At 43.7% G+C, this 20,709-nt stretch overlaps 1 non-coding gene across 1 annotated transcript; it reads right to left on the reverse strand.

The window, feature by feature from the left end:
- Positions 1–17,916: 17,916 nt before the first annotated feature.
- On the reverse strand, positions 17,917–18,019 carry LOC117801223. Its single transcript, XR_004623753.1, has one exon. It is a non-coding gene; the product is annotated as a U6 spliceosomal RNA (small nuclear RNA).
- Positions 18,020–20,709: the final 2,690 nt, after the last annotated feature.

The raw sequence follows: 20,709 nt of genomic DNA on the forward strand, positions 1-20,709 counted from the left end.
AGAAGCCAAGCCTGGGAGTGAGAGAAACAGCTCAGCTTTCAGGGACAAGATGGAGAGCCGCCATGGTAGCCCGAGGTGAATTCCGCGCAGGTGCCGCAGGGCAGGCCTCACAGGCCAGAGCCATGGCCGCCAGGATTTGAGTGCTGCCTGTTCCCTGAAATCAAATCCAAAGTCACCAGCATGGCAGGCCTGCAGGCAGGCAGCGTGATGTCAGGAAAAGCACTCTAGAGGGAGTAAGTTCAAATCTCAGCTCTGCCACTTGCGCACTGTGTGACCAAGGGAGTCTCTCTGTGCCTCAGTTTCCTCATCTGTTGAAAAGTACTGGCTTCAGGGAGTTGTGGTTAGGACTCAATGTAAGGAGCTTAAAACAAGACCTGATGCACTATTGGTACTTGGTAGTATATATGTAGCTATAGAGATATGTATCTAGACATAGAGATAGTAGATTCATGCATACGTATATACACATATACATAGATACACACTCATGGGCGCATATATGTGTATACCTGTATAGTGCACATACTACATGCATATACACTTATATAGACTACTATATATGCAATGTATACATATATAGTAGAGAACATATAATTAAGTCAAAAAGACTGACTTTGATGGGGCGCCTGGGTGGCTCAGTGTTGAGCGTCTGCCTTCAGCTCAGGTCATGATCCCAGCGTCCTGGGATGGAGCCCCGCATAGGCTCCCTGCTCAGTGGGAGGCCTGCGTCTCCCTCTCACACTCCCCTTGCTTGTGTTCCCTCTCTCACTGTCTCTCTCTGTCAAATAAATAAATTTTAAAAATCTTTAAAAAAAAAAAACTGACTTTGAGTCCCCAGCTCTCTCAGTGATTATCTTACCTCTCTCCCTCAGTTTCCCAGGGGTATTAGTGGCAATCTTGCCTGGAGCTTGCGAGGGTAAAGTAAAATAATGTGAAAGAATTCTGCGGAGGGTCAAAAAGTTTGGACACATGAGGGCTATTCCTATGAGGATATTTGCTATTCCACTCTTCCTTTATCACCATTCCCCTCTCCTTTCCGGTGGGTCTCTTTCTTGGTGGTCTGGATTGCACGGACCTGGGTCCTTGACCCTGCCGCCCAGCCACCCACAGTATGGACTGGTCAGCAGAGCGCTCTCCTCAGGCCGGCCGGCGCTCGGCCTCATGTCCTCGTTCACAGCTGCCCCTTCAAGACCGTCTCACAAGGAAGCACAAGGTCTTTAAGACACTGGAGCTGAAGTGTGTAGGTTGAACTCGCCCACACTGATAATGTAGCTCTCCGTGCTCTGTGCTTGGATGACTAAAGCAACAGCTAAAAGAGAAGCTGAAGAGGTTACGTGTGGGGGAGGCAGCTCAGGGCCAAACTGTGTTCCTCTCGCGTCACTGTTCGCTTCCTCTGTCTTTAGCACAAGGAGGATTCTGTACTATTTCCTCCTCTCCAAGGGCAAGAAGACAGAGTAGTCAAATGAGGAGGAGAAAGATCTTAAGCCTGATGCACCCCTAAAATCTAGATCAACAGAGAGTTGTGGAACCCCTCTATTCTTTTCCACCTATTTCCTAAGTTGGAAAAAGAGTTTTTCCATAATTATTCTTTGGTCTGTCTTCGTTTTTTTGTTTTTTTTTTTACACTTAGCAGCTTCATTGAGATATCATTTAAATACCATACAATTCCCCGCTCTGAGTAGTAGTTTCAGGATTCCAGTTACTTTAGATAGTGTCCAACCCTCACTGCAACCCATTTTTTGCGCAGTTCCGTTACTCCAGATGGAAACGCTATGCCCATGTGCAGGCAGCGCCCACTCTCACCCAGCCCCAGGCCACCGCTCATGTGCTCGCTGTCTCCGTCGATTGGTCTTTTGTAGAAATTTCATATAAATGGAATCCTACACTATGTGGTCTTTTGTTTCTGGCTCCTTTCACTCAGGATAATGTCTGAGATTCATCCATGTTGTTGTGTGTGTCCGTGGATATTCCTTCTTATTGTTAAATAGTGTCCCATTATACGGATATATTACATTTTGTTTATCCATCCACCAGCTGAGGGACATTTAGATTGGTTTTGAAAATGTTCGAAGCAAAGGACGTTGATCCTATTTCTTTGAAGATGGTCTTTGTTCATCTTTACCAGAAATTCTCCTTTGCAATAAGAGCAGGAACCCTTGAAAACATGCTTCAGGGTCCCTATGAAAATACAGCCTTTCCAACATAATCTCAAAGAGTCCATTATGATTCTACACAAGTGCACACCTCACTAGAGGTAAACCCAAGTGCTCAAGTAGGGAAATCACTTCTTTTCTAGAACTTAATACCTTGAAATAAAGGAATGATCCAACTAGAGTAGACACCTAGGGCTGGAGTAGATACGTTCGGACATAGGATGCATGCAGGTTACAGTCCAGCACTTCTATCATAGGAAGGACCAGAACAAGAACTGAGGGACCTGGGACCACCTCATCACACCAGCAGCAAAGGAGCAGGCCACATTCCAAAGAAGGAAGATCAGAAAGAGACGCAAGAGTGTGGACCCCAGTCTCCTTTCCTTCCTCCAGAAGTGCACCCCCAATGCAGAGGTGAATTGTGTCTTGATATTCTATTTTGTTCTTGACTCACATCCAAGCCCCTTCTCCTGGCAGGGGATTGAGAGAGGAGTGTTTCCAAGTTGAGTATAAAGGTTACAATATGGAACAAGAAGGTAGATCGATAGAAACCCATCACCATCACGGGCAAAAGGACGCACAAGCTGTGCTGATGAAGGAACCCTCGCTCAGTCAATCAACAAATATGCATTGAGTGCCACCCTGTGCGAATAAGGCACTGAGGTAGAGGGAAGGCAAGAGTGGCCTTGATAAGCTTACTGTCCAACAGGAGAGAGTATCTAATAATCAAGTGAATACAATCCTGTAGACAAGGGTTTCCCAGAGCTCCATAAAAAGTACCCCGAGAACACAGAGACGAAGACTAGAGGAAGTGCTACAGAATAGCTGGCATTTCATCTGAGCCTTAAGAAATGGGAAGCTTGGGGCACCTGGGTGGTTCAGTCAGTTGAGCGTCTAACTCTTGATTTTGGCTCAGGTCATGATCTCAGGGGTATAGTCTCCATGCTCAGCAGGGAGTCTGCTTGTCCCTCTTCCTCTGCTCCTCCCACCCCTCTCCCCCCAAAATAAATAAATAAAATCTTTTTTTAAATGGGAAGCTTGCCAAACAACAAGGGGGAAAGGAGAGAATAGTATTTAGACAGTCATTCCAGATGCCTTTACACTATCAGAGATAGAACTGGGGTTTGCCGAGCTAAAACCTGGATTTCCCCTGTGACTAAAGCAACATACTAGTTTTGAGACCTACCAAGAAGTCCTAGATCCCTGACTGCTGGCCATTGATAGCAGACCAGTCACTTCAGCTGTTTACCCACATATTTGGTAAGCAAAGCCAGCTGGTGAGGGAATAATGGGGAAAGGGATTTACTTTGCAACCAACTTGGGCAAGTGAATCCTATTCCACGAAGGATGGTCTCTCTACCCGGTGCTTAAAATTCGGCTTTTGAACGTCTCCAGGGGGAGAATCACAAATAACACTGCTAAAAGATTAGCAATTCAACAAATTTCATGTGTACTGTGAGACAAAGCCGTGTCAGCTAGCCTGGGGATAAGATGCCTCTACAACAAGCGTCATTCTTCCCATCAGCCTCTTCCAAACCTAGGGGTTAAGAGTGACTGCTTCTGGGAACTTGGTTAAAACATGGCAACTAGTACACGTGCTTTCATCTCTGTTTCCCAGCAAGAAGCTGCTAAGATGATAATATTTTAAAAGTATTTTTTAACCTATGAAAGCTCAAAGAATAAGGGAAGAAATTCAGGGATAATAAATGTATATAAAATTTTAGAAGCTGAGAAGCAGATGAACCAGAGGTAACTGGGAACAAAGCCAGCAGATGGGAGGAAGTCAGGAAGAAGCAGTCTTATCTGTACTGCAAATCCTAGAAAGGATCAGGAATTGGAGACACCAGGTGTGAGGGCTGGAAAAAGGACAAGTGATGAAAAGACTGAAAGAAGAAATTAGACCCACACATCCTGTCTCCTACCTTGCCAGCCAGACAATTAATTTACTCCTTACCCACCCCAGCAGGAGGATGGGGAATTTATTCTCCAAAAAGATCAATAGTCAGTTTCCGAACTTGGGGATACTGGATGATGACTATTAACCTCTCTACTGAAAATGGGGATTGTGTGGAGGCCAGCATACTATAGACCCCGTCCTCCTCCCCTACTCTGCTCCAGAATGCCAGAAGCAGGCTTATAGTACTCAGGTAAGGCTTCCTCGCCAGGGAAACTGACCTGCTCAAGAGAAATTGCCTAGAAATACTGACAGGAGACCTCCAACAAAGCAGCCTGGTTCCCATCTATCATCCCTGCACAGTAACACCCACTGGACAATAAGCCCCTAGTATGTACCCAAAGCTTTGCATCAGCATTTTAGAGGCTTAACACAATGACGATGCCTTAGTATCTTAAAAATGGACAATCAAGGTTTACCTAACATATGGAGAATTCCTATAATGTGAAAGAGATCAAAACAAGCCTGTAGATAAAAGAAACTTAGAGGAAGAAGAGATAGTAAAGAGAACAGAAGAAAACATTCTAAAATTTGTAAATATTATCCTTAGAGTACAGTAAGATAGCTGCATCCATGAATTGGGAGACTAAGAGACTCTAAAAAAAATCAATATTTGGAAAATAATAGAGAGCTCTTGGAAGTTAAAAATACAATTTTAAAACATTTAAACTCATTAAGAAGATTAGAAGATAAAATTAAGGAAATCTCCCAGAAAGCAGAAGCAAAAGAAAAATAAATGGAAAAGGAAAGATGAGAAATGAGAGAACCCATCAGAGGATCAACATTTGAATAATAGGGGCCCCTGGGTGGCTCAGTCGTTAAGCGTCTGCCTTCGGCTCAGGGCGTGATCTCAGGGTCCTGGGATTGAGCCCCGCATTAGGCTCCCTGCTTGGTGGGGAGTCTGCTTCTCCCTCTTCGTCTGTCCTCCCAACTTGTGTTCCCTCTCTCTCTCTGAAATAAATAAATAAAAGCTTTAAAAATTTTTGATATTAAGGAGGGCACTTGTGGTGATGAGCACTGGGTGTAATACAAAACTAATTAGTGTACAGATTCTGTTGTGTATAGGATTGTGTTTAGATAAATGAATCGTTGAACACTACATCAAAAACTAATGATGTACTATATGTTAGCTAATTGAACATAATAAAAAAAATTTGAAAAATAGCCATTCCAGAGAGAGAAAGCAAAGGCAATAAATGGGAAGAAATTACCATAGAAATAATACAAGAAAATTTCACAAAACAGAAGAATATAGGCTCCCAGACTGAAAGGGTCCCTCAAGTGTCTAACAAATGAAAACAAAGCACACACCAATGTTCAGGATCATAAAATTTCAGTACACCAAGGATAAAGAAAAGATTCTAAAGCTTCCAGAGAAGTGAAATTAGAGAAGAGATGACATACAAATTTCTGAAGCTGATCAGGAATCTGAATGGCAATAATCCCCCCAATAACAACACTGGGAGCTAGAAGACAATGGGACATGGATTTCAAAATTCTGAAAGAAAATTGTTTTTCTATGTAGATTCCGTGTCTATCCAAGTTATCAATGAAGTATGAGGGTGGAAGAAAGACATTTTCAGGCATGCAAGGTCTCAAAAAATGCTTCCATTTACCCTTTCTCAGGAAGCTACTGGAAAATGTGTTCCACCAAAATAAAGAAAGATTACAAGAAGTAAGAAAACATGGGATCCAGGGGCGCCTGGGTGGCACAGCGGTTGAGCGTCTGCCTTCGGCTCAGGGCGTGATCCCGGCGTTGCGGGATCGAGCCCCGCGTCAGGCTCCTCTGCTGTGAGCCTGCTTCTTCCTCTCCCACTCCCCCTGCTTGTGTTTCCTCTCTCGCTGGCTGTCTCTATCTCTGTCGAATAAATGGGTAAAATCTCTAAAAAAAAAAAAAAAAAAAAAAAAAAAAAAAAAAAGGGATCCAGGAACTGGGGGATGAATACTCAGAAAGAAGACAAAGGGAAACCCCAGGCTGTAGTGCTGGGAATTTTCAGGGCCACAGCTATGCAGACCCAGAGGGAAAAAAAAAAAACCAATCTAGAGATGAGCAGCACACAGGGCTCAGTAGAAAGGAAGAAAAGGAGGGGAGGGAAGAATGGTTAGAATAATCCTCAATGTTGGTCAGGTTACTGAGAGATTTCTCAGTTCTTTTTTTTTTTTTTTCTTGAGGTGGGGAGGGACAGAGGGAGAGGGAAGGAATCTCAAGCAGGCTCCAGGATGATTGTGGAGCCCAACTCAGGGCTCAATCTCACGACCCTGAGATCATGACCTGGGCTGAAATCAAGAGTCAGACGGTTAACTAACTGAGCCACCCAGGTGCCCCAAGATTTCTCAGTTCTGACAGAGTGTGGAGATTAACCAGTGATAGGTACTGAGCAGTAAACTAAGCCAATTAAACATGAGGTGATTTTTAACTCCAGAAAAGAACAATTTTAGCTTCAGAGAGAGGAAATGTAATTGGAGTACACCATGTGATTCAGCTGTGACTAATAGTCATAGTAACATAACTCTGAATATTGATCTGAAGGGTAGTTTAATGGTGTTAAGAAGATGATGCAGGGACAGGACTTGTGGGGAAGAGCATGAGAGCACTAAGTCTACAGGTGCTAGAGTAAAAAGCCAATAGGTAATATTTAAAGCAGAAAAACAAAGAAATAATAAAAAGCATGTTTTAAGATATATGGATATAAGTTCCAGATGAAACACCTAATAGAACTGAAAGTGGAGTGATAGTTCATTTAAAATGTCAACTTGACTAAGCCATGGTGCCCAGATATCTAGTCAATGATGATTTGTGAGAGGGTGTTTTGGATGAGATTAACATTTAAATGGGTGGACTTTGAGGGGCACCTGGGTGGCTCAGTGGGTTAAGCATCCAACTCTTGATTTCAGCTCAGGTCATGATCTCAGGGTCATGAGATCAAGCCCACATCAGGCTCTGGGCTCAGTGTAGAGTCTGCTTGAGATTCTTTCTCCCTCTCCCTCTACCCCTCCTCTCTCTCTCTCTCTTAAAAAAAATCTTCAAATCAGTGGGCTTTGAGTAATGCAAATTGCCCTCCATAATATGGGTGGGCCCCACCTAATTAGTTGAAGGTCCTAATAGAACAAAAACTGGCCTCCCCCAAGCAAGGAATTCTGCCAGTAGGCAACTTTCAAACTTGAAATGCATCATCAGCTCTTCCCTGATTCTCCAGCCTGCCAGCCCACCCTCCAGATTTTGGACATGCAACCTTCCTATTCACATGAGCTGATCCCTTAAAATAAATATCTTTTTATATAGACACATCCTATTTGTCCCGTCTTTCTGGAGAACTCTGAGTAATCTGGTGGGAGTCACCTGGAGTGGGAATGGAGATGATGTACTGGGCAGAAGATAGCTGATTTTCTTTTAGGTATCTGGTTGACATTTTGGTCTTTTAGACTAGATTTATTCTTACCTGGGGGAAAAGGATTAAATTTTTAAAGAGTTAAAAAGAAAAAGATGATATGCTTTACAACCAGGGGGCCCTGGTTTAATTCCACTGGTGCCACTTACTGACTGTGTGACCTTGGACACATCTTTCTGTGCCTCAGTTTCCCCATGTGTAAGGCAGGTCTTGGTAGGGTCGTCAGGGGGTTAAATAAACCGATGAATCTAGAATACAACCGGGGGGGGGTAGTCGGTGCTGAATAAGGGTATTTGTTGTTGGGACAAAGATGCCCCTGCTTTCAACTTCCCTGGCAGGAGTTTGGGCTGTTACTTTGATTTCATCAGGATTATTGTTCCCATAAAATACACTGGCAGGAAAACTCATTCTCTTGGAAAAGACTCTTTGCCCATTTAATATTTTATCCCTGACGTGCTTTCTAAGACAAATACACTTCAGTGTTGTAATTAAAACTCCTGCCGGTGCAACGCTTCAGTCCGTGAAGGGAGGTCGGTTCTGCCCGGCCATCCCGGATCGATCTGTACACGGCTTCTGCAGCCGGCTCAGCGAATTCCTGCCCATCTTTTGCCATGCACAAATGAAAGCACTTTAAATGACAGAATGCATGCTTTCGCCACTCAGGAAACCAAATCAGGAGGCGAAGCAACGGCAGCAAGGGAGGCCCAGGAGAATGAGTCCAAGAAAATAGGATACTGGAAGGACGACTGCCACCCGGGAAACGTGGTGCTCTCTCGGAGAAACACACCTGCCTTCCCTGGAGGATGATTCTTTGCTTGCGTGTGAAGTTATCAAAGGGGTAGTCTTAATCTGGGGTGGGGCCGGGGGTGGGCGGGGGCCGGCAGGGATGGGCTGTTCGGAACCGTCTGTAGTCTTCCCCCAGCAGTACGTTTTCTCGAGCCTCTAAGCATCCGCACGTCCTGTTCCCACTGCCTGGAGTTCTCCCTCATGCACTAGTCACGAGAAAAATCTACTCGCCTTCCACACGCAGTTCAAGCCTCCTCTGTGCCCTGGAGCCCTCCCAGCCCTCCTCCCAACCTCCCATTTCCCCCAGTACCCCCCCAACCCTGATTTAACTCAGTCCTTCCGTTTTCTTAACTCCTGAACCACCATTCACACGCTTTCATTAAAGAACCAAGCACATTGGCTGTTTTCTTCTCTTTTTCATTAGAATGGGAACTCAGAGAGGGAAAAAATGTTTTTGTCGCTCTCATCTTTGGAAACAATGTAAAATCATATGCAGTCTTCACTGCTGCTATTCAGAGCGACTTACAACTCCCCAAATCCAGTAAGCTCCGCACACGTCCTGCGCTCTCTCTCCTGCGCTGTGGTCCCGCGCCCAACACAATACCTGGTACATAGAATGCGCTCAATTAAAGTGGTCTGGGATGTTGGTGGTTGAAAGGGCGAGTTTTTTTTTCCCAAACCACACGAAACCCCCTCCTAATCATGTCTCCTTGTCACCCTTCTCAAAAATATTCTGAATGAGGTACAATGTTTCAAAAGATGGCATGTTAGCTCCCGAAGTAATCCATCATTCACTGAAGGAGGGGAAGGTGGAAAGATTACAGAGCCGAACCTCTCCAGCCCTCTTGCGGAAAGAAGCAAGAATGCAAACGGGAGAGTAAGCTTCTCCAGGGAAATGTCCTTTAAAAGAAATGGCAACCGAAGCAGACAAGACAGATCCCTGGACATTTTTATTTCTTGACGCAACTGGACAGAGCAGAGGGTTTCCATCCTCCCTGCACTCACTGAACAGGGCCTTGATTTATTGCCCGTTCCATTGTCATGTCCCTCCCTCCTCAAAAAGAGATTGGCTGGAGGCTGGCTCCTCTCCCATTAAGCTCACCAGAGGGGAATAGTAACTTCAACAAAATGTCAAGGAAGATTTAGAGAAAACGAACACTGTGTCGTGCCCCTTGGTAAGGAGCAGAACTAGCAAGACCATACCCGGGGAGCCTGGGGCTGCATGGCCAAGGCAAGGGCAGGCTGGACCAGGCCTGCGAGACCAAGTCCTGTCCGGCACAGGACAGCTTCCCCAGGAGCTCCAGCAAGTGGAAGAGGCCTTAGAGAAGGAGAGTCCTTCGTAATCATCCCTGCAACCAGCAACCCCGCTGCAGTGGGAGCCCAGACATTCCTTGTTGCCATTAATATGCAGAAATTACCAGCAAAACCCAGTGATCCGTTCAATGACAGAAGACAGAAGAGGAACAGTGGCAGTTTGCAATGCCCCTGAAATGTACTTCGCCTTGGTCTGATTCGTCAGCGGTGCCTGGCCCGACTTCCCACCCCAGTGCCGTCCGTTTTCAAAGGGACTTCTTAGAAGGTTCTTCTGTGTGTCACAGAGGTCTGCAGGCCACAGGTAGAGCACCGCTCTGGACAGTTCATCCCGAAGAGGAACTTAAAACTGAAAGCATCTAGAGGAACCTTCCCCAGTTTTTGCTAAGGTGCCCAGAAATCAAGCTGGCAACAGAATCCTTCCTCTGTCCTGTCTCAAACACGTTTATGGCTCCACGTGTTACATCCAAACGCCTAGATTCATGGTAGATAAAATCCAAGCCAATTCACTCCTTCACATTTTGGAAAAGGATGTGACACATAAGTCTGTAACAGTTAGCCTACCGCACACGCCCTGAAAGTTAGATGTGTGAACCTGAGCAAGTCACTTTCTGGACTTCATTTTCTTCTCCCATAGGATAAAGAAGTGGCACTTGGTCCACAAGGACACCTTGAACCCAGGGACTTGGTGACTATTGCCCATCTGACCAGGAGCAAATTTATTTTCCAACAACTTGCTTCCTTTTGGGTTTTTTAAGATAATGACTTTACTGATTGTATAAAAATCTTGACCTTCTCAACATTACTGTAAACCCACCTGAAACTGTTCTAAAAAATAAAGTCTTAAAAAAAACAAAAACAAAAAAAGATACATAGAAATTCAAGCAAAATAAAACAGTACATGTTTTTTAAAACCATCCTAAATACAATTATCTAGATATAAGCATCATTAATATTGTCAAACATTCTAGATATTTCTTTGTGCATGCATTCAGAGAGAAACGTGCATAGATGGATGGAAATAATTTTTCAAAAATGGGATCATAGCCTCTATGGTCGTGTTGATAAAACTATCAAATTTAATATTATTTTGTAACTTAACATGAAAACGAAATTGAAGTGAAATTGAAAATGCTCTATCACAAGAAATATGTAGTGACAAATGGTCACAACATTTTTGTCACTCCTCCCGCTGAAAGATGGAGTCTCTTTCTCTGTGGCTTTGAATCTGAGTTGGGTCTGTAATGGCTTCAACCAATAGAATACCATGGAAGTGATGCTGTTCCAATTCTGAACCCAGCCTTTAAGAGAAGTAACGGTTTCTATAGCCTCCCTCTTGGAATCTAGACACCATGCTGTGAGGAAGCCCAAGCAGCTCACAGAAAGGCCAACAAGAAGGGAAATTGAGGCTAACCACCACCACTGAGCTCCCAGCCAACAGAGGGCGTGCACTTTGCCAGTCTGGTGAGTGCGCCATCTTGGAAGGGACTCCTCCAGCCCCAGGTGACACCAGACATAGGAGGGATGAACTGCTCCTACCCTGAGCTCAGCCCAAATTGCAAAATTGTGATCAAATACATGATTACTGTTGTTTCAAATCACTATGTTTGAGATAGCTTGTGATACCACATGAGATAACTGAAACAAAATCCCTCTGCAGTCAAGAAAAAGACAAAAAGTTTAAGAGTTGGAGTTTCTCAAGTATGTATTTCACTTTGGAAAATCTCAATTGACTTTAGCTATTAAAAAAAAAAATTCCAGAGGCGCCTGGGTGGCTCAGTTGTTAAGTGTCTGCCTTTGGCTCGGGGCATGGTCCTGGCATTCTGGGATCAAGCCCCACATCAGGCTTCTCCGCTGGGAGCCTGCTTCTTCCTCTCCCATTCCCCCTGCTTGTGTTCCCTCTCTCGCTGGATGTCTCTCTCTCTGTGTCAAATAAATAAATAAAATCTTAAAAAAAAAAATTCCAGGGTTAGTTGATCTTGGTTCCATATGTAAATGGTAAACTGTTTACCATGTGATTTTTCATCACAGCCCCTCAATTCCTAATTTCTATTATTTGGTTTGATCACTTCATTGATAGATTTTAACCTCAAGTGCCCCCAGATCCAAAAAAGAGTTTATGGGTACTATCAAATATTGTTTCCTTAATTGCTCTGCTCTCCCTGTCCTTTTGCTTTGTATTTACTATTACCTGAAGGCTTTCCTTTCTGCCAACTTTTCCCAATTGGTACGCAGAGTTAGAATGAAATAATATTGAATTTCATGGTGGGAAAGTTATTTTCTTTTCACTCTCCTTCAGTTCTGTTTAAATCAAAGAGTCTTGAGGGGTGCCCGCTGGCTCTATTAGTAGAGCATACGACTCTTGATCTCAGGGTTGTGAGTTCAAGCCCCATGTTGGGTGTAGGGATTATTTAAAAATAAAAATCTTAGGGGCGCCTGGATGACTCAGTCGGGTAGGCATCTGACTCTTGATTTCAGCTCAGATCATGATCTCGGGGTCATGGGATTGAGCCCCACATTAGGCTCCACACTCAACGAGGAGTCGGCTTGAGATTCTCTCCCCCTACCCCTACCCGCCATCGCACACTCTCTCTCTAAAATAAATAAATAAGTCTTTAAAAAAAATAAAAATCTTTAAAAAACTCAGTTTGGCATTAGTGAAATCGTCAACATCTTTCCAAATGTATGTAACCTTCCTTTTTAACAGTGAGGTCAAATTTCAGCACCTTTAACAAGCAACAATGTAAAGCGAGAACTCAGTCATATTAATGTACTTTTTATATCTATTTTATTCTATTTCTGAAGAGTTATATTGGGTTTCCACCTACTGTGGTGATATGAGGTTTCCTTTTAAAATAAATTTCTTGAGTTAAAAAAGTGATTTAAAGAAAATATTAAGTATACTATATAGAACAGATGGCACTTGGATATGGCTCAATTAAGTCTGTGATACATGAAACTTGGCCTTTAGAAAAAAAACTTTTCTTTATCCTGTTAAAGAATCAGGACTCTTAACTCTTTTAAAAAAGAGAAAAAATTGTTAAAAATCTGTTCCCTGGCTGCACTCCACCCAACGGGAGTATCCTCTCCCCGGTGATGGGGAGTCCTGGAGGCTGTGCTTCAACGCCGACCCCAGATCGCTCATTCCCCACTTTAGCCACCTAGCTACCCAACATCTCTTGCCACCGCACAAAGTGAGAAGCCAGGGAAGGTATCCGTGAGGTCAGCCTTGTGTCAACACCAGGAGAGGAACTTTGCCTCGAGTGTCCCTTTGCTCTTCTGTCTGGCCTCCTGATTCCCTCCAGCCCCAGCATCTTCTCTTATTTCTTTTCCTTCTTGTCTTCAAGAAAGCTACGTTCCTGTTGAGGGGATGACTCGTTTTGTGTGGTTGTGATTGTTCCAACTCCTCTCTTCATTGTTCCTTTAGGCTGGAGACCATCCTCCACCCACTCTTTCTGGATGCTTCCCTGCTTCTCCTCTTCACTACCTCAGATCACATCTGTCCAGACTGAGGGCAATTAGACAAACTTCAGAGTTGTTTTGACTCCACTCTTTCTCCCGTGACAATTCCAGCTGGTTGGGACAGAGCCTCACTGAGCTGCACCAGTATCTCCCATTTCTTTCTTTGACCATCTAATCTGAAAGTTTATGGTATGAGTTTGTAACCCTATCATCGTTTAGGCAGTGTCGGTGAGGTTTTTTTGTTACTACAGTTTCCACTGGTTTTTACATTTAATTTTTGCAGAGGAATAGTCTGTGATCTTGCTTTTTTTTTTTTTCTCTCCTTCCTTTTTTGGCAAGATCTTTATGACCATTTGAGCTACATTTGGTCTAACCAAAGTGTTGGCCAAGATTTAGGGGCACAATGAAAGTAAAAAGCCCCTGAGTCTCCCACAAGCTTGTGCAAGCAGTGTGGTTAGTGGAAAGGCTATAGACTGAATTTGAAGCCCGGCCCTGTCGCTTCTGTCTTTGTAACTTAGGGCAGGGTGCCAAACTCATTCAGCCTCTGCTTCTTTCCCTACAAAGTGTCTAACAGGGTGCCTGTCCACTAACAAGGACTCAGGAGATGTTAGTCCCACTCCTGCTTCCTTCTTTTCTTCTAAATTTTCTCAGTGTCAGGACTGGCCAGACACAGGGGTAGTGAAGCCAGCTCTGTTGTTTGTTTGTTCTAGGGACAAGGGACACAGGGGTCAGTGTAAGGACTGATGTGAATCCAGATTAATCCACAGGCAAAGAACCAGCCCCGGTTTCTTGCCTTTTAAAGAGCCCTGAGAGTCACATATCCCTCAGAGCCCTCCTAGAGTGAGCACATTCCATTCTTCTGCCACAAAAATGAGGTGATTGAGTCAAAGGCATGTGAAAGATAAGGAGAAACCTTGACTGGCATGATTCCAAAAGGAGCGCTCATGGAACCAGCTGTGGCCAGTCAGCTCTCTGGTTTTTTCAAGTTCTCCCAGTACCTTCTCTCTTTCTGTCACTTAGTCATATACGCACCCACACGCACAGATGTTTACACATCGACACAGGTCACACCCAAATGTACACACACACACATACACCAGCTCTCACACACACAGACAGACACATACCTGTTCATACTCATTTTCATATATATGCACACACACCCATGCACACATATGCACGCACGCCCTCACTCACTCAAGCACACATTCCTGTTAAACTCTTTGCCCTATTAAAAGAAAAAAGGAATCACTCCTGCTCTTTAGACATCAGGAAACAATATGTCCTCAGTCACAGAAATACTCGGAAATGTTATCCTATCTGTTATCACAGTGGCCTGGGAAGTAGCCAATTCAATTAAAATGCAGGGACAGGGCCACCCTGTGGCTGACTCCATCTCAGCTCAGGTCAGGATCTCAGGGTCAGGATCTCAGGGTTGTGGGATGGAGCCAAGCCCTGCCTCTGGCTTGCGCTCAGTGGGGAGTCTGCTGGTCCCTCTCCCGCTGCTCCTCTCCCCACTCTCTTTCTCTCTCAAACAAATACAAAAATTAAATCTTTTTAAAAAAAATAAATAAAATGCAGGGACAGTCAATTCCAGGGGTCCAAAAAAAAAAAAAACCCAACGTGGGTCAGAACAAGGGAGTAACTGATTGCACTTATCCCTTCTTACCAAAGACTAAATTTACAGTCCACTAAAAATACGTGAATCCTATAAAACGAAACCCCGAATTTTCTAGTTGAGTTTTGTAAAGCTCAAATATGATCACATTTATCTCAGGTGGTAGAAGCCGAGTTCATTAAAATTACTTGTTAACCTAATTAGGTGACTGAGCTTAGCACCCACTTTAGGTTGGAGGACAGTTGAGTGAGCAGGCCCATGGGATAGGTGGCTTCATTTCCCTGAGACTCTCTGCAGAGGTGATTTATTTGTGAAAGCTGCACCTTCAACTAGTGTGACTAGCATAGCATCTGATTTATCACATGTGCCTAAGATGCTGTAACCAAAGTATCATTACGCCCAGAGAGTCTTAAAGTTCCCGTGAACCAAATCAGCAATAAGTCTGTGTCACTGGGCAGACACAATAGACATTGCCTTCTTACCGTGTAATGTTTTCCACTTCATTTAGATGCTTTTTTTGGCAGTGTCATCCTTTTGGAGGGTGCTCTGGGAATCTCAGCAAGAACGCTGCTAAGTCTAATCTATACGTCAATCTAATATATATGTAGTAGTCCTGGCTGAGCCAAGCCAGGCACCTACCACAGAGCTGGTGGGCTAGGACCCCCGTGGTGTCTCTTTGTCCAAGCTGGTGGTGGGAGGTCTTTGGGGGCCAGGAGTGCTCGTAGTCGCAGCAGAAGGAAAGGAAGGGAAAGGGTAGCTTCTGTGCCTGCCACAATCCCCGCGCATCCCCTGGCTCCTGCCAACTGTAGTGGCTAACAGACTCGATTGAGTCTCCTGTGGAGAGAGGGGTTGGGACAGAAAGCCAGAGGAGCTGCTTTCATGAAAGGTCTGGCAAAATTCTGGGAACAGCTGAGGTGGAGGGATGCAAGCACAGCCAAGCAGGGGCAGAGGGGTCACAGCCCCAGTTTCCACCACAACATGGCAGCGGAGTCTGGCAGGCACTAAAAAGCTGCAAGAACAGTGCAGTGACAACCCTTGTCACCATGGCAGAAGACCCGGTCTCTTGGAGGCCACCAGCAACAGTAGAGACCGGTAGCCTCCCTTGAGCTCATGTACCAGGGGCTTCCATGAGAAGATCAAGCAAAAGAAGTTGAGGAGACTCTTCCCGAGTATTTAGAGGAGTTATCCCTGGAGACTCACAGAAACACTGGGGAGACTGAATGTCTGGTGGACTGAAATCCTTCCTTCTTCCAGAGAAGTTCCAATGTCAATGCCAATGCCACCTCTTTTGTTCCATCCACCAAGTGAAACCTAAGACATTCAGACACACTCACGCCACAATCAGAACGTAAGTGTCCAAACCTGTATGCGGAGATTGGATGGCTCGTGGGAGCACAGCTAGACTGCACGTCCCAGCCTCCCCTGTGGTCAGGTGTCTCCAAGTGACCACATCCTAACAAATGGAATGTAAGCAGGAAAAACATGGCCGCTTCCAGGCCTGGCCCATTAATAATCTTCCACCTGTTCTGACCTGTCTCTTTCCCCATTACTTAGCTGAACTGGAGAGGATTCAAAGGACCTAGATAGAGGCTAGCACACGGTATGGCTCACAAAATGGAGGATCAGCCCAGTCCCCAAATTTTTCCACAGAGAAAGGCTCCTGACCACAAATACAACATTGGTGGAACATCGGCAAAAAAATAAACTTCTACTTTGCTAAGCCATGGAGATGTGGGGATTATTTATCAAAAAACCCAATGTTGCTTACCTTACCTATTATATTACAAAATATTATTAGCCCCAACTACGAAGGAGGAAATTGGAATTCGTAGGAATTAAGTCAGCGGTTCTCAACGGGCAGTGATTTTGACCCCAGGGGACAGGTAGCAATGCCTGAAGACATTGTGGTTGTCACAACTGAGGTAGGGGGTTGTGTTTACTCCTGGCACCCAGGCTGAGGAGGCAGGGGGCAGTGCTACATATCCGAGAGCGCCCTAGACGTCTCCACAACAAAGAATTATCTGATTCAAAATGTTGATTGTGCTGAGGTTGAAAAATCCTCGGGTAAGTGACTTGTCCAAGATCATGGAACTAGAAGTAGGTGGCTCCTAACCTCATTCTTTCTCAGCATCAGATTGTCTCTTTACCTGGAAACTTGGGGATGAGCTGCCATGTTCTAGGGCCTGGTGTCCCCATGTCACTTCTTCATACACAACTGAGAGGGAAGGTCACTCCTGGGACCAAAAAGAATCAAGTTGAGAAATAATAAATACACATAAATGCATATACATATCTTAATAAGTTTATTATTTAGAAAAAAGATTCTATGTATTTATTTGAGAGAGAGGGCGCCCGCACCAGCAGGGGGAGGGGCAGAGGGAGAGTGAGAAGAAGACTCCCTGCTGAGCAGAGAACCCAATATGGGGCTCGATCCCAGAACCCTGAGATCATGACCTGAGCTGAAGGCAGATGCTTCATCCACTGAGCCACCCAGACCCCCACGCGCCCCAATATCTTAATGAGTTTTAAGGAAGACTACCACTGGTATTTCCTTCAGAATGAACAGTGACCAGAAAACAAGTGCTTGAGAATAAGTGAACATGTTTGCAGTTGTAACCAGAGGCCAACCTCAGGAACTGCAGATAGAAGGTCCTTCCATTTTACTGCTGGGTCCTTGCAGCCTCCTACATTATCGAAAAAACATGCAATTTTTTCTGCTTCCAAAAGTAATATCTATTTTTTGAAGGCATTACCAAAAATTAAAAAGTTTCCTATATTCCATCAGCTTGAGGAAGTCATGATAGGTAATTCCATTCATATCTTTTCCATCTTTCATGTGAGGCTACTTCCGGATAAGATTAGCATTTGATCCACGGACTCAGTAAATTGGCCTTCTGAGGAGGGTGGGCACCATCCAATCCCCTGAGTGCCTGAATAGAACAAAAGGTAAAGGAAGGAGGAATTTGCCTCCTTTATTTCTCTGCCCCACTGTAGAGCAGGGACATCTCCTTTCATCTTCTCCTGCCCCCAGACTAGCATTTACACCATCTTGAGCTCCCTTGGTTCTCCAGCCTTCAGCCTCAGACAGAATTACATCACAGGCCTTCCTAGGTCTCCAGCTTACAGACAGCAGATTGTGGGGCTTCTCACCCTTCATAACTGTGTGAGCCAATTCCTCATAAGAAATTATCTTTAGTATAAATATGTTTTATATGTATACCTCCTATTTGTTCTTTTTTTTTTTTTTTTACAGAACACTTCATGAACTTGCGTGTCATCCTTATGCAGGGGCCATGTTAATCTTCTCTGTATCGTACCAATTTTAGTATACATGCTGCCAGAGCGAGGACAATCCCCTATTTGTTCCGTTTCTCTGGAGAACCTTGACTAACACGGCTAACATTTCTATATATTTAAGGAAGATAAGACACGCACACATACATGCATACACACACATTAGAGACTGCTAGAATAAAATTCCTGTTCTCTTCTTCCTCCTGAGAGTACATGGAAAATGCATTTCCCACCACGCTTTACAGGTGGATGTGGTCATCTGACTGAGGCTAGCCAGTAGAACTTGAACAGAAGGGATGTGCTCTTATTTGAGGCCTAGTTGGGAGAACCTTCCATACCTGCTGCTCCAAGTTCTTTTCTCCTAGCTGGTTGGCATAGAGGCAACCACAAGTTGAAGACGATGGAGCTTTTTTCAGTCTGAACACTGCATGACTGCTTGAAGGGGAGTCATCCCAAGAACCTGTTCACCTGCTCAGGATCACTGTGTGAACAAGAGATATACTACCACTGTATATTTCCCTGTTCGTTATACTAGCTAACGTACTGCCCTGCAACTTGCTTCTTTCCCTTAAAAATATATCTCAAACATGTTTCCATGTCAGTACATATACCGTATTTTTTATAAGACATACTTTATTCTCCACAATTTAACTTTTCAGAAATTGGGAGACTATCTCATATTTGAGAAGTACAGTTCCCCCAAAAAGTTTCCCTTAAATGATTAAGGGCATCTTAGAATCAAGGAAAAATCTGGGCCCCTGGGTGGCTCAGTTGGTTAAGCATCTCCCTTTGGCTCAGGTCATGATCCCAGGGTCCTGGGATCAAGCCCCTCATCCAGCTCCCTGCTCAGTGGGCAGTCTGCTTCTCCCTCTCCCACTCCCCCTGCTTGTGTTCCCTCTCTCACTGTGCCTCTCTCTGGCAAATAAATAAAATCTTTTTTAAAAAAAGAAAAGAATCAAAGAAAAATCTTACTTTTTAGGGCTTTAAAAAACATTACAAATGTCTTGTTGCTGTTAAAAGTCAAAATAGTACCACAAGATTTTAAAGGAAAGGAAACATTTCCAGTATAGCAGAAATGTTCAGACAGAATAGCTCTTCGCTTGAAGTTCAGTTGAAATAGTTTTGCTAATGAAGAGGCCCGAATACCCACAATCAGGTCCCCAGTGCGAATAAGTAGGGAAAGTCTTGATTTTAAGCAGTTCAGTCCTATCCAGGTTTAATCTTGGAACTACTTGGGATATAATCAATAATTGCAATGAAGTTTTTTTAATGGCTCATCAAGGGGAACTATCCAAACCAACCAAACTTTAAGAATATCAGAGAGCATTTCAATGAAGAATTTAAGTAGCACGGCATGAGACAGAGAAGCCAAATCAACCAATTGGGTGTACCATCTCCAAAAAAGATTGAGAATCCCTAGTTTTAAGACTATATTTCATTTTTGTTTAAGAAGAGCTACCAAATTCTATACTTCTTTAAATTACAAAGTACATTTGGTATTGTATGAGAAATGGAATGTTGGACCTAGATTTGTGGGTCAGAAGACTTCTCTCTCCTCAAAGGCTTTTGAAATCTGCACATAAGAAAGGCTTTTTTTTGCAGGACTCGCTCCATAAAACATTAAACATGAAAAAAAATAAGCAAGATGCACAGAGGTAGAACTTGACATATTAAAATTAATTTTCATTATCAAATGCATTTGCTGTTTTCTCTCCAAGACAATGAGGGGCTTTGTGGTCACTATACAACTCTGTTTTGCCTCTTTTGATGGTTTCTGAGGTCCCTGGAATCCCTAAATTATTCTCTCTGAAATATGTCTTCTTTGGTAAAGCAGAATTTTTTTTCCCACAGAAAGAATTGGTGGTTCAAAAATGCCTTTTTTTGGGTACAGAATAAAATATTCATCAAACCTTGCCTCCCCATCTCCCAACATCTATTTATTAAAACTTGTCATCGGAAGTCTTATGGTGACAAACAAAGTTCCCAGGTGAAAGTGAAAATAATGGAAATAACTGATTTACATGATGATTTTTATATTCCCAGTCCAGTTTTTCAACATTCCACAAATCTTTATGTTTGTACAGAACATGACCCCTGGGGTTTTCTACCCTCTCAATCACTAGTAACGCCGTAAATATACAACAATCAAGAACAGAGGAGTGTTAGGCTAGAATTCACTGAGGAAGATGTGTAGGATGCAGCTTCCAAGATTTTATAAGGTAAATTCCAGAAGCTCCCCACCCAATGTCGATTCCGACAAATGGGGAAAAAAATATAACTTCTTTGGAAGATGTGGTTTGTAAAGCTGGCTGAGCCAACGTCTTCAAAATAAGAGAGCCGGCCAGCAACTCACTATTAATAGGCAATATTTATACCCTTGAATCATGTGGTTTCTCTGGCGGTGAGTAATGAAAACCATTTGATTTTTCTGTCCAAGTAATAACCAGTCTTGTTCAAGGAAACTTGTTTTATTTAAAGCTTTGGGATTGTTGGGAGTTTTTTCCCTGGTTGAAAAAAAAATAATAAACTCAGCATCGAATGATTCTTACTTCTTTCTTTACTCTAAGAAGGAGAAAACTGCCTGTTCTCTCAGCACCCTCTATAGAATTTGTATTCACTGGCAACTAGATGACTTGACTCGCTTTATTTCATCCATGTAACAAACATTTTTATATAGTGTTCACTTTGTGCTAAGTCCTATTCTGAGCACTTTACATGTATTAAGCCACTAATTCTGACACT

This window comes from Ailuropoda melanoleuca, chromosome 2 (assembly GCF_002007445.2).
Source record: "Ailuropoda melanoleuca isolate Jingjing chromosome 2, ASM200744v2, whole genome shotgun sequence".
Classification (NCBI taxonomy): Eukaryota; Metazoa; Chordata; class Mammalia; order Carnivora; family Ursidae; genus Ailuropoda; species Ailuropoda melanoleuca.